Source organism: Lepidothrix coronata, unplaced genomic scaffold (genome assembly GCF_001604755.1).
Source record: "Lepidothrix coronata isolate B3197 unplaced genomic scaffold, Lepidothrix_coronata-1.0 Scaffold18, whole genome shotgun sequence".
Taxonomy (NCBI): Eukaryota; Metazoa; Chordata; class Aves; order Passeriformes; family Pipridae; genus Lepidothrix; species Lepidothrix coronata.
Genome location: NW_016690198.1, coordinates 615,697 through 630,091, shown reverse-complemented (window position 1 = coordinate 630,091; position 14,395 = coordinate 615,697). Strand labels below are relative to the sequence as shown.

Below are 14,395 nucleotides of genomic sequence, written 5' to 3'. Positions count from 1 at the left end.
TATCACAGAGGCATTTACTATAATTTCGGATTGACTTGACCATTGCTTTTAGCAGCTTCTCGCAGAAGCCACCCGTAGCAACGCCCACTACCAGGACCTGGTCACGCTTACTAATACAGTAAGATACAACTTGTAGAAGAAAAGTGATGGTTGAGATATGCTAACATAAGTGCTACATTGACCCAGTCCCCAGTGACTGCATGTGGTTGACAGTGTATTTGAATGAGAATGAAGGAGTGGCAGAGATGACGTTGTGAGAGAAGAGGATGATCATAAATGTGGCTGTCTCAGCAATATGGATGGTGCATTGTGGCCTGGGTTTTCATCTTAGATTTGATGCCGAGGCTCGCAGCACAGCACAGCACAGCTGAAAGTCTACTTCTTAAGCTAGGTGTTTGACTTTCACTTCACTGATACGCTTGTAAGAAAAACTGCAATATCAACTACAAAAATTTGCCAGGATAGTTGATCAGACTTTTCTGTGTTTTATGGGGAAAGCACAGGAATATGGGAAAATAAACTGCAAGCTTTTGCAAACAATATGCATGTATTTTGTTTGCAGTGTGTAGAAAATTTTATATTGTTAATTTTATGTTGATGTTTGGGTGACTGGTGAAGTTGCTGGACAGATCATCTAGGGAAAATACAATCCTGACAAAATGAAAGAGGCACCCCTGTCCCAAAGAGTTGAAATACAAAGCTCCTCCTAGGGCAGTGTTAAAAAATTGGTGTTGTGTGGCGGCATCCAGAAGACATCATGGCATGGTAGAGGGCAGAGTCTGCCTCTACTCAGGTGTCATCTACTGGCACCTGATTAAGAGGTAAGTTTGACATAAATAAAGCTTGTGGACAAATACTGCACACAAGTGCTTTGCTGTGCATTCTGCATTTACTGATAACTACTAAAAGAGCTCCAAATGTAGGGAGCTTGTCCAGTCTGCTCCTGGCTGCACTCCTAAGTCAAGCCTTGGAACCATGTGCCTGATAGAACAATGGGTTTTGTGTAGATTTATTGACTTTTCTGTTGAGTTGCATGCCAAGACTACAGATGCCCACCCATGAGCCCTATGGGACCAGCTCTGAGTTGAGGAGGCTGCAGGAGCTAGAGCTGGAACAGGCAGGAAAAGTTGCACACGTATGACAAGGGGAGCCCAAGGCCAGCACTCGGGCAAGAAGTCCTTGTGAGGAAGGATGCTGAGACCTATGTCAGTAGAAGGCAACGAGGCAGGGATAGGCCACAAAGCCCCAGGTGGAGGTGTGCTGTGGTAACAGGCATGGATTTGGCATCCAATTAGGAATGTGTAGAGTTTACCTTAAATCTCCCATACGTTAGTTTCAGAGCAGTTGGCTTTGCCATCTCAGTAGTTCTTTGAATGTAATCTTAGGTGTACAGTTTAGATAAACTTGAAAATTAGAATTTATGGCATATGGAAAAGCAATAACCAGTTGTTTTAACACTCTGACTTGGTATTCAATGTGATTCAAGAAATGGGGAGGTATCTGTGTTATTTTCGTGATCATCAAATGCATGTTTGACTGGTTTGGGAGCAGGTGAAGTAATATCATAGCTTAACGTACAGCTGTAGCTGTCTGATGGTGCACTGTTTTTATTATTGTCTAACTCAGTAACTACACCAGGATATTAGGTTTGTTTGTCACGGTGCTTAGTGCCTGTGGTAGTTGAGCAAGTTACTTTTCCACTGAGTTGACCCCAAAGTCCCAGACTTTTTCAATCAAACTCCTCAGATTTCATACACTAACTCCTTTCCTTTTGTAATGGGTTATATTAAAGAAAATGTGTCACCTTTTGCACCATGTAATACTAAATCAGATCAGAATTCATGCACAATTATGTCAGTGGAAATATAATATTACAGACCTGCTTATCTCAAGATAGCACATGGAAAAATAAACCTGCACAACTGACAGGTTTACTCGATTCTGCAGATAGTTATTTGTAATTAATTGAGCTGAGAAATGTATATGGATTATTTTAATACATCTCAAAAAATATGTAAGAAAAATTGCTAGTAAATATTTACCTATTGTTTCTTTCTTCTATTTCCTTTCTCTTTTTATATTTTCTTGGTGTGCTCAAGTGCTAAAGTAACGAAGTCCAGGATGGGAAAAAGAGATTTTATCTTACCAAACTTTTTGTTCTGAAGGCTAGCAACTTTAGAAAAGCAAAATGGACACCACTCCTTTATGTAATGTTATAGATATCTAATGCCACCTAGGTAACAGAGAGGTCTTAGAGAGAAGCATTCTTTTGAAAAAGTATTGCTTTCTGGTTTTTATTAACAGTGTGAAAAAGTCAGAGCAGCATTGCTAATCTGAAGCTTTCTTGCAATCAGAAATAGTAATTTAAGATGCAACCGCTCAGCAGATCTGCTTTTTAGTATTTTGCACCAAAAAATGGTATGATTTCTCCTTCCCTCAGCGTATGAAACAACGATGTGTTGCTACGCCTCTAATGTATAGTATTAGCTGCAATTTAAGATTAGGTATGGAAAAGCTGTTTGTTGACCTTTAATTACTGTTTGATTAAAATTTTAAATACCAGTAGGGAAAGAGTAGATAGAAGCTCTTTAGAATGCCTTCTCTGCTCCTGAGTAGGAGGCTAATTTGTAGCTGGATTATTGTTTTTTTAAATTTGGAGGGAACTTGAAATCATGAGTATGTTCATGTGCACCAAAGCATCTTGTGTATTTTCTGTACTCCCAGAATTGCTTTCCTTACCACTCTCAAAGAACAAATGCTGCCTGAATGTTCTAGATCAATACACAGCGTATAGTGAAGGTCAAGAAAGTGTTTACTCAGCTATTTTTCAGAAGTTTAATACAGACCGCTGCATTTTGACAGAAGAATGGTTTACATAGTAATGGTTTTAGTTTCTGGATTGTCTGTTAAAAATTAAGACTTTATAGTCTGTTCAGGGAATATTTGAAGCTGCATTATCTAAGATTACATTATATAATGTTATAGACCAAGAGTCCATTTGTTACTAAGTATTTGTTTCATGCAGCTCTTACACTGTGTAATCATTTTCACCCATCTACCTCAGAATATATAGATTCAGAAGAAAATGTGTTTTAACACTATGATATTTTTAGAAAGAAAAACTTTATGCTGAATTTTATGTCTTAGTGCATAAATACAGAAATGTCATTGCTCGAAAGTGCTGAAAATTGTTTTTTTCCCTGGTGAAATGTTGTCTGTTTATTGAGAACATTGGAGATTCTTTATTCTTGAGACTGTCTGCCTTTGAACGGAAGACACAACAGTTTGGTCTGGAACTGTGTTTTCCTCTGATGCCAGAGTTTTTGTGACTGCCATAGCACCAAAAAGGCCCAATCAAAAACCAGCAGATGAAAAAGCAGCACCTCACACTGTTGAAGCTCCGCAAAAGAATTTGGTGAGAAATCCCTTAGTAATGGAGTGGTTTGACAATGCATCTTTGAATCTGGTCAAAGAACCAGATTCAAAAAACCTCTCCTTGGGAGCCTGTTGGGAGAGTAATATAGAGAAAGTTCAGCAAATTTTGTAATTCCAGATTAGTGTGATGAGTGTGATGAGTGTGATTAGTGTGATGAGTTCAAGTGTCACTGCAGACAGAGTTTGTAGAAATACCGTTTGCTCTTAAAAGCAGGTCAACAAGCAAAAGTAGAACAATATACAAGATTTGATGAAGTATGTAGAACAAAGCTAGACTTTTTTCCAGATTACCCTATCAGAGTAGTTATTAAACCCAGAGAGTGATTATTGTGAGGGTTGGAGGAATTAGTTTTCATAATCTGAATAAGGAAAACATTCAGAAAAACTAGTATTACCTTTTAAAAAGACTGAAAATAAAATAAAAGAATCTGCAGTCAGTGGGATCTTACCCCATACTCTTATTTCAATATTCCTTAAAATTTTGAGTAAGGTAATTTACAAGGATGATGCCTTGTAATGACTTCCAGGGAGTCAAAAAGTATATATTTCATTAAGGGTGAAAATCAATAGCAGACATATTGCTACAATCATGCTCAAAGTAATATTCTGCTGTGATTTTTTCCACCGTATCTAGAGCAGGGTTAGTCAAGGACAGAGAGAACTCCAGCACTGCCACACTACCTCAACCTACCTGAAGTGTTGTTCTTTCCCTTTGTAGGTGTCAGTATCCAGACACTATACATTTCTTCAGGGCACTATGAATGTCTCTGCTCAGAGTTGTATTCTAACAAAGCAGATAAGGACACAAGGCAGGAGGACAGCCAGAGCCCTGACACGGGTTTAAAATGTATGATATACTAGACCAGGTTATTTGCTGTTAGGACACTGACAAGTTTTTGTGCTTAGGAAAGCTTTATTTTCTTCCTTCTCCCTCCTCTTTTCCGTGTATAATGCATCCTACTGTTATGCTCTAGGAGAAAATAGGTATTCTGATTAGATATGCTAAATTATCTCCACCATAAACTTCATATAATTTGCAGCATTTGGTTATTGTTGTTTTTCAGGTTTAGGTGTCTATTTAAACCACTTCAATGGTGGCTAAGGTTTTTAGAATGTTCATTCAAAGTAGTAACAGTAAGGAAAATTAAATGTGATATGGATGAGTTTAAAACACAGCGCTGCAAAAAAACCCAACCTTTTCTTTTACTCCATGAGATTAGACAAGGTGGGGAGGGGAGAGTTCTGTGCGACTCTTGTCACTGGAATTGGCCGAGGGATTTCTGTGATGTAAATGGAGTATAAAAAAGTTTGAAACAAATGACCACACCAGAAGGGTATAATAAGTAGTAGCCTCTTGCCACTGAGCTGATCTTAACCCTTCTGACTGTGGGACTGCATGTGATGACACAGTGCTGTACACAGTAGTACCCTCAGACTTCAAAGAGTTTTTTAGGCACTCACAAAATGCAGCTAGGGAAACAACATGGCAACAGCTGGGGAGGGTAAATAGGGCCTATGCATAAAATAAAAAAAATAACGATTCCCAGCAGTGAAGAAGGTGCCTAATTTTTTTAATATTTTTCTGAGAAGTGGTGCCCATTTTACTTTGCTGTAACTGGGTTTGCACTGTTACTTTGCGTCCTCAGAGGTAATTGATAACTTTGCATTTAATGCTTTTTGCTTTCTTCACCCACCTTCTCTGATGCAGCTAATTTTTTTTTGCCCCCTGTTTTAAGGTAGACTCGTCCTCTGGGGATGCTAGGACCCACTAGACTCTGCTCAGGCAGGAGCCCCCCTCCCCTTCTTAGGGCAAACAACAAAAAAAGTCTTAATGATGGTCATTAATTATTAATATTAATAATATTACTTATTAATGTTAATACTGCTACTAATAAAGAGTTTGAGCCATCTCTCTGTAGTGGGGACCAATCTCAAACACATCCCTGGAAGAGCTCCTAGTCAGGCTGTGCTATTTACAGGACCCATGGAATCTTCCCTACATTCCCTTTGTATTATTATAACAGGGGTATCTCCCAGGTACTGGAGGAAGGTGCTTTGCACATTACATGTCTGTGCTCCCTTGTTTTTAAATAAGGCTTGTTAGTGAATTCCCTCCCTTTCTCTTCCCTGTAGCACTATATTAATATTTTCCACCACATTTATATTTTCACCTGCACAGAAATCAAAAGCAGTAAAGTCAATACAAAGGGAGTGATATTTCAGGGCTAAGGAGGTGCAGTAAGATGCCATGTGGGAGGTTTGTGCTCAGGAGTGCTGGCTTTGACAGAACTTGGAGTTTGTGTGAGAGTGAAGCTTAGTACCTCAGGAGGAGGAGGAAGAAATTCTTGCCAAGTTTAGGACCACTGACTGGCAGTAGCTGATTTCTACACTCTTCCATCATATAAATAAAAAGTAAGCAAACTCAAAAAAACCCAACCAAACAAAAAACACACAGAACCTGACAACAAACAAAGAAACAAACCCAAAATACAAACAAACAAACAACCGTGTTTTGATATGTAAAACGGGAGTTCTCATGTGATTTTCGGTTTGAGGTCCAGTTGAAAGTATTCAGATTTCCTCTCTTCCCCAAGAACACTGGAGCTATTCTTGTTTGCCAATTCACACTTCGAAATTTTTATTACACAATTGTACAATGGCATGTACAAAACCAGAGTTCAACCAAAGAGAACGTAAAATATGTGTTATGACATCAGTATTGGTGCAAGTGATTAGTGTTACAACCATGGGCATACCATGCCTTCTCATGGTCGTAGTGTCCATAATCAGAAAGAAACATAGTTAAATTACCCACTTATTCATCTGGAATGAGAAGCCAAAAGTGGAATTTGCAAGTTTTTTTCCATCTCTTTTTCCATCTAAAAGAAATCAGTGCTGTAGCTGGAAAATGCTTATGTGACCCTGTTTGTTCAGAAACTTTATTGAAGTTTATTTTTACTATATAGTTGAGGTTGTTTTTCATATCTGTGCAATCCTTTTTAGCAAGCAGTGGTCTGTACTTCTCAGTACATTTTCTCTAAGTGACAATATCAGTAGTTCCATGACTATTGGTTTCTTGTTCTCCTACTACTCTTTGGAAACATTTTAACACAAGTGCAAGTATGTCAAATAATAAACAGGACAGAACAGTTTGGATTAGAAGGTACCTTAAAGATCATCGTGTGTGTATTGTATATGCTTAATTTTCATATTATCTTTTGCTCTCTATTCTGACTCAAACCCCTCTTTGACTTCCACAAAACATTTTAAAGGTTTTTTTGTTGTCACATTTTTGTGTGAAATGATGGAGAGTTGTCCTACCTACTATTTTGAAAATTCAAAAGGAAAATGATGATATATGTATTTCATTCTGCTATTATTTTTATTAAGTTCTTGATACTAATAATTATTTTTATTAAGTTCTTGATACTTGTATGTTCACCCAGTGCTGTGCATGAGCTGTCCTTTGTGTGTTTAATATCAAAGAACTGTAGTACAGTCAGGGTATTTCTAAATATTACACAAAGCTGGCTCTTTGCCAAAAACTGTTTTAATCCAGTAGAGTTGCTTATTGCAGCCTCTGAGCTAACTGGTGTGTCACAAAGTCTAAATACCACAGGTATTTGTGTGTGTAATCCCAAACTCTCAGGCAAGAATAGCACAGCTCTTCTTTTAGAGGAATGGCACATGCTCTCTTCCATGTTTTTTTGGGGAAAAGGTTGAATATGATATCATCTCCCGGCTAGTTGTTTCCTATGATGATAAAAATTTCACATCCCTTCTCCCTATTTACTTAGTATCACTGTGCCCCAGATATGACAACGTGCAGATCCAGGAGAATTAATGAAATCTATGGAAAGCAGGCACACAGGAGAAAAAAGACATTTTACAATGGCAGTTTTATTCCCTGCTGTTGTTGGACTGCAGCTAGGTACTGAGTTTGCAACCAAGGCTGAAAAGCATTTCAACTTTTTTTACTAGACAATAAATAATACAAAGACTGTTTGCTGAAATTTGAGAAGAGAACTGTCATTGAATTCTTCCGATGTGGCTGGTGGTTGTAGCTTTTCTGAGTGTCGTAAAAACAAGCAATGAGTTTAAAATTTTGAAAGAAGCAAGCCTTTTTAAGTATGGTGGCCTAATTTGTCTTCTCTGCTTAAAAGGCCTATGGGAATAAAATAGGTTTTCCTAAACAGACTTCACCTTGTTAGGGATGATATAACAGCCTCCATCAGACAGCAGTGGTGGAGTTGGAGAAGCAGGAGATGGCACGGTGCTCCTGCATCTGTGGACTGCTGGTTCCAGCAAACCTTTGAAGCTGATGTCCTTCTGCATGGATCCCTGACTTTTGTGAAAATGATGGAAAAGGAGCAGGAATTTAGGAAGGGAGAGATGGTCTCCAGTTCTCTTTATTATTCCATGTTTCCTCTCCTAAAAATCATTCCATGTTCAAAAGTGTCCCCTTCCAGCAGGGGTGCATCGTGGGTTGAACACCAACTCTTTTGCAGCTTTTCAAGCTAAGTGCTGTTGGGTGCCCCTTTTTGCCCATTCTAGAGTCTGTCTCATTCATTCATTTGCTTAATGCCCAATATCCACTTTGAATTGTGAAACAGCAATGATTTGTTAGCTTGCTGTCAGCTGCAGATTTCCCAGCCCTCCTCCTCTGGCGTCTGTTGATCTTGGTGCTTTAAAATCTATAAGCAATATACAAGTTAGGAGATGATGGGAAAATAGTAAATTAGGGAAGTGCATGTCACATGGTGATGTTAAAGTACTTTGTTTATTTGTTTCTTTAGGAAAGTAGATAAATTCCTTTCAATGCTTATTTTTTTTATCTCATGTATACCAGGTATATGTCAGCTGGGTTTTTTCTTCTTTGGTTGTAGGATTTAGTATAAAGAGTATCATCCGTGATTCAGTATGCTTCCTATGTCATGAGTGCTCAGTGACCAAGTTGATATTGCCCAAAGAACAGCAAATTTTTGTGTTTCCTGCCATTTATTTTTTCAGCTGTTTATCCCAGCATTGCAGTAATCATCTGTATTTCGTATTACATTTTAACAAAACTTTGCTTTCCTTTTTCATTCTAAAGCATCTCCATTCATTATTAGTTTAACTAAGCAAGTCTCATTATTGAGTTCTAAAAGTAAATTCACCTAAAGTGATAGGAGACAAGCTGGTAGCTTTTCCTATTAACATCTTTTATTGTAACGTAACAGATATATACATTCAAAGCCTTTGCATAAGCTACAAATATTTGTTTTTCTGGGAAAAAATAGACATTTGAGAAAATAAGTGTCTTTGAGCTACTCGTTTTCTTTCTGGTGTTGTAGTCTGCAGTGCATCACCAGAATGTGAACATGTCTTGCAGTTTTCAGTCAGAGTATGATTTGCTGTGGTCAAGCATATAAATATGTGCTTTTTTCCTTCTAAGAAATTAGCTTCCTGAAACATATTTAAAATGAATGTAGAACAGATTATTATAGTGGGTAGACATTAAAATAACATTGTTACAGATTGCCCTTTGTTGTAATTTTTGCATATTCATAGTACCACTTTGCTAGATGGCTCAGCTTTAGGTCTTTGCCAGAATTTTAATGCTTCCTAGTAAATGAAAAGGGTTGGGGGCTTTTTTCCTGATTTCAGTAAAGTAAGCATACAGAGAAAATAGGTAATGGAGCCTTTCCAGGCTCTTCTCGAGATTTTCTCAAAAGAGACCCTGGAATTCTTGGTTTACTCATCACTTCTTGCCCACTGTACCCCCAGAATATTTGCAGCATCATTTTCTAGGTGCTGCTCTTTTCTTCCTTTTTATATTGCTTTGGCTCAAATACCAAATTATTTTTCTACACTATGTCATTTTCCAGAAGCACGGCCTGAACGTTTATCCAGGGGAATTTTGTAAAAAATTGATTGCTTTGTCTTTCTTTCTATTTCTTTCTTGAAATGGGGTGTATTCTTGTCATCTCAATGCTTAACTGCACAGTGCTTTAGATATATGTTTCCTTCCAAAATAAGGCCAAGAAGGGCATGGCAAAATTTGGCATTGTTAACTTTTTGCTCCTGAATCTACCACCATGAACAAACAAGCTTCCACCCTTTTCAAGTAATATATCTGCTTAGAGTATATATGAAATTAACATCTCATAAAGGTTTAACATTACTCAAAAAAAGTGTCATGCAAGGAAAATTTAAATTTTTGTTTCCCCCCACGAGATGGCACATTGCTCCATAAACTGGCTCTGTTTGTCTTCATGTTTCTGTCTTTTGTATGGAGTGCAGTCTTTACAGAATTAAAATGTGCAGTGAAGGAGATCAGGACAGATCATACTTAAAGATACGTGGAATGTAATAGGGAGGGAGAGAAAATAAAAATCACTAGCAAAAAAACCTCACTTTAAAAATAGTTTACCTAAGAGTTGCCATTACGGTGTTCTTTCCCTACTCTTTGGGAATTTGCAACATCATCTTTTTTCCCTAGAATTATTGCCGTAGCTCTTGACTTCCCCCCTGGCTCCCCGATTTTGTATTTCTGTTTTAGCCCTGCAGCAGTTCATTACACATGAAAAAGTCTAATTCAGTACATACATGGTAGTGCCAAAAGTCAGAGAAGGTTCAAAATTATTTTTATCAATTCTCGGTGTATGTTTGAGGAATAACAGATTGTTGTAATATTCACGCAGAATCACAAAATTGTTAGGATTGGAAGGGACCTTTGGAGATACGTAGTCCAATGCCCCTGCTAAGGCACAGTCACCTAGAACAGGTTATTCATGCTTACAGGTGTGATGTCTTCATAAACAGAAAGTCTTCAGTGTCACCCACATGTTTAAATAGTTTTTATTTTGCCTACTTTTTACTGTTTTAAATATGGAATGCTTACTAGGCAGTAACAGTGTATTGCTTCTTTCTTTAATAATCATGACCACAAATAGGATTTCTTTCTGTAATACCCTACTCTTCTAATTACTGTGTGGTTTTCTCTGTATTTTAAAATCCTTAGCCTGGTTTCGATTTAGGGATGAGCAATTAGTTTCAGACCTCATCTTTATGCACACATAAAGACCCATGTTAGCAAGTAGACTTTAGAGATGACATATTGAGCATTTGTAAACAGCTGATAGTATCTGAAAAATGTGGTCGCTGAAGGTGTGGTGCCAGGTAATATAGGCAAAGTTGAAGACCAAAGTTTAAAAGCTCAGTTCTGGTTATCTATGTAACTCAGGAATTCGACGTCCAATGTGAAATATTGCCAGTGCTTTATGGAAGCCTTCTCCCGTCATTCCTTTTCAGGGTGGAAGGAGTACGAAACAGGTCGTCTATTTTGTTGATGCTGAGGAGAGAACATATGCTGGTACCTGTCTGCCTGGCGTGCCATCTGTCACTACTTTAAAAAAATGAAAGTCTCAAAGCTTAGGAGCTGGCTTACTGGAAGGGTAGAAACTTCTAAGTCTTTAAAGTCCCACTGCAAAGTTTTAAAGTCTCCAAGAGTCTTTCCATACTTTTTCAATTTAAGAAATGGCAGGAACAATGGTGTTGTGGTATTCCACAAGTGACAGCCTGCAAGAGGGAAGGGCAGTAAAAATAACCCTCTCAGTTCATTACAGGATGTAACGGAGGAGGCCACTTCCAGGTGCTGTAGATCATTCCCAGGTGACCCCATGCACCTTTCCATGTCCTATAGATCATTACCTCATGATCTCACTTCCACAGTCAGTTTTAAGATAACAATATCATTATGGTTGTCTGTCCTCATTCTGTTTACCTGAGAATATGGTAAAATAATAACTTATCTCTGTATCTATCACAGAAGCCCTCTGATAGAGATTCAGAAGACTTAAAGGAGATCAAATGTCTCCAGAACTGGAATAGTGTTGACTTATGTCCTGGTTGCAGAGAGGGGGCAGAGTTTTGAGCCATCAGGCGTGGTTGTATTCCATACCACCCATGTCATTGCTGGGGATCGTGAAGGGGGGAAGAAAAAGGTGAGTACACACCTGAAGTGTGCCATTTTGTTCTGTCTCTTCCTCGGGGAAGTTGCCGGGACCAGCCCTGTGGACTCTGTCCTTCTGCCACCACCCATCCCTTCCCATACATTGGGAAGAACACAATTCCAAGCAGCAAACACAGCTGAGCCCAGTGGAGTGCACCCATGCCAAGGCACCAGTGCAGGAAGCAGCCGTGGGGAATGGAACACTGGAGGCAAGCTCGAGCCCCAGCTGAGTCCAACCCAAGCTGAAAGGAGCTGAGCCAAGCCATAGGCACTGAGCCAAAAGGAGCAGCACGGAGCTGGGTAGAGTTGAGTAGAGTCAAGCCAGGCCGGTCAGGGAGGTGTGGCACGGTGTGGACAATCCAGCTTTTGGGCGTTTATCTGTCATTGGTTTTTGTTGGCTTGGGCTCAGGGACAGGGAACACCAGATGCGGAAACATCTGCCATCTCATCTTTGCCTGAGCAGCCACCCAAAACTGAGTCGAGGTACTGAGCACTTTCAGTGTGTAAATCACCCTCTGTTTTCCATACCTTTATTATTAATGTTGTTGCTGTTATTGTTAATATCTCATTGCTGTTCGTTTTCAGTAAGTTGTTATCTCAACCCATAGTCTCTGCCTTTGTCCCTCTCTCACTAGAGGGAGTGGGACGAAAGGGAGCAGTTTCTTTGGAGTTTAATTCCTAGCTGATTTTAAAGCACCACAATTTACTACCTTCCTGTTAGTGAGCTGGCCAGAAAGCAGTGGTTAGAGTCTTAAGAGGTAATTGCTGAGGTGGGGTTTTGAGCAGTGACGAGACCATAGGCCAGTATTCTATAGTCTCTGTCTGCATGCTTTTCCTGGGACGTACTAATGACTCCTACCAGTAAAGGACTAATGTGTTTCCTACTGACACTTCTGGATTTATTTTAGCAGAAAAGGTCTCCCAGGGTACTGCAGTTCTGTGCATAGCTGAGTGTCATGCTAGGGGATGACATGGGTGCCTTTTCATGGGCTCTACTTTGGACACCAGTTATTAGATGAAAAAATCTGAAGAGTTTCCTCATGGAAGTAGTATTCTTCTGTTCAACAATAGAGATTTATAGGCTTGTTACTAAAAGTCAAGGGGTGATTAGAGGGATTCCTCAGTGATAACAGCAGGGCTATGCTTTTGTGGCTACAGGTAGTGCAGTATGACACAAGCTAAGAAGAGTTCATGTGTCTTCTGGTGGCCAAGTGACGGGACATTGCAATTACAGCATACCAAAATGGTGTGCTTGCTCTCAGTGGTGACTTTGTATCCTCTCTCTCTACCTATCCCAAGTTAGTCTCGCTTTGCCTTGGTTCCTGTGGTTTGTGCAGAGGGGCTCTATCATACCAGCTTGGGCAATGAGGGTTATTTTTGGGAGGTCCATATGAAGTCCTTTTCCCAGACAGCCTCTTGAAAAATTTCAACATTTACTTCTATTCTTGGAACTCTCCTATTACTTTGTTTTTATGATCTGTGCCTTTGTCTCTAAACAAGCAGTTATTACTAGGACAGTTATCCACCATAAAATGTTCAGAGTTTTATTCTTTTAACTTAAAGTTTTGCTTTTTCCCCTGGCTTAAATCCGTTACCTTTATCAGAGTTTACTTTTGAGTCTGGCTTGTTTGTTTTTCCTGTTTTCCCAGTCTTTTGAAATGTTTATTTTGTATATTCATTTTCACTTGACGATGAGAGAGGTTTGATGTTAGAGATATAATCCTTACCTAAATCACGCTTTTTTGGTCATGGAATTGGAAGCACAGTCTGCTGAATAAAGAGACTCTCACAATATGGGTTGTATTCAGGTTTTCATGTGAATTAGCTCCACATAGTCTAGAGTGAGTCATTTACTTTGTTTTGCTTCGGTTTCACCAAATGTAAAATATGGTTATGGCTGAAAATCAGTATGTAAATGTTAAGTATTACTATTGGCCAAACAGCATATCAATCTTAAATCTACAATTTTCTATGAAAGAGGAGGAAGACATGGTCTGTCTGTACTTTGGGTTCTTTCCCTTCTTTAAATTCAAGTCAGACTATCAACATCAATTTCATTTTGCTTTCACAGTTTGTGCTTAAAACCATCCCCTAGCAAACATCTTGCTTTTCAGATACCTTAAGCCTACTGCAAACAAACAAATAATGCAAATGAAATAGTAATAAAGTTACTGTTAGCTCTGTATAACAAATATTATCTACTATTTAAATGACAATTATTTTCAGAAACTTGGCAACTGTAGTCACGCAAACAATGAAATTGATTCCAGTCACAGCTCATCTTTCTATAGAAAGGAAATACCGGTAGTGTTTTAAAAATGGATTATTAAGAACCTTGGTTTACTCGAGGTGGCTCATGTGTTGTATTTGCTAACACAGCATCTTGCTGGAAGAAAATAAGTGCAGCTTTTCCCTAGCGAGATTATTTTTTCCACAAATCTCTGGAACAGGAAATAAAAAACAGCTAATAGTTGAGGGGTGTGTGGAATTCGTTTAAACAAAGCTGAACCATGATCCTTCTGACTGCCTTCTCTTTCCTGTGCTGTTTCTTCTAATCCTGCCTTGGAGTATGTCAACAAATCTCTGTTAAGCTCAGAAAGTGCAGGGAGGTGGAAACTGTGATCCTTTTCTCTGTCTCTTTCTGTCTTTGGTGTTTTTGTGGGGAGTGATTTAAGCTGATGTATTTTCAAATTGTCCTTGTTCTGGCCAGGACAAGGTTAATTTTTTGCAGTAGACAGCAGTGGGCATGGCCAGGACCTGGAGTTATTCTATACCACCTCATGTCATTGCTGGGGGTGGGCAGAAGGTACTCTTTTCCAGGGAGAAAGGATTTCTTCCAGTTGAGTTTCTGAGCTGGAGGAAGCAGCTGGATAACACTGGTTCCAAACCAGAAGAAGTGGTCAGGGTGGCATATCTGTGCTTGGGTCCGGCTCTGCAGTGAGCATTTTGTGTATGAATCACTCTCTT

At 39.0% G+C, this 14,395-nt stretch overlaps 1 protein-coding gene across 4 annotated transcripts in view; it reads left to right on the top strand.

The window, feature by feature from the left end:
- Positions 1-14,395, top strand: part of MCTP1 (multiple C2 and transmembrane domain containing 1) — a 177,056-nt gene that overhangs the window by 145,531 nt on the left and 17,130 nt on the right. The window contains exon 18 of one of the 4 annotated variants that reach the window (XR_001873544.1): positions 11,246-11,420. The exons of the other annotated variants lie outside the window; for them this stretch is intronic. The gene's annotated coding sequence lies outside the window, so the exon portion shown is untranslated. The remainder of the gene's footprint in view (positions 1-11,245; positions 11,421-14,395) is intronic. 4 annotated transcript variants of the gene reach the window in all.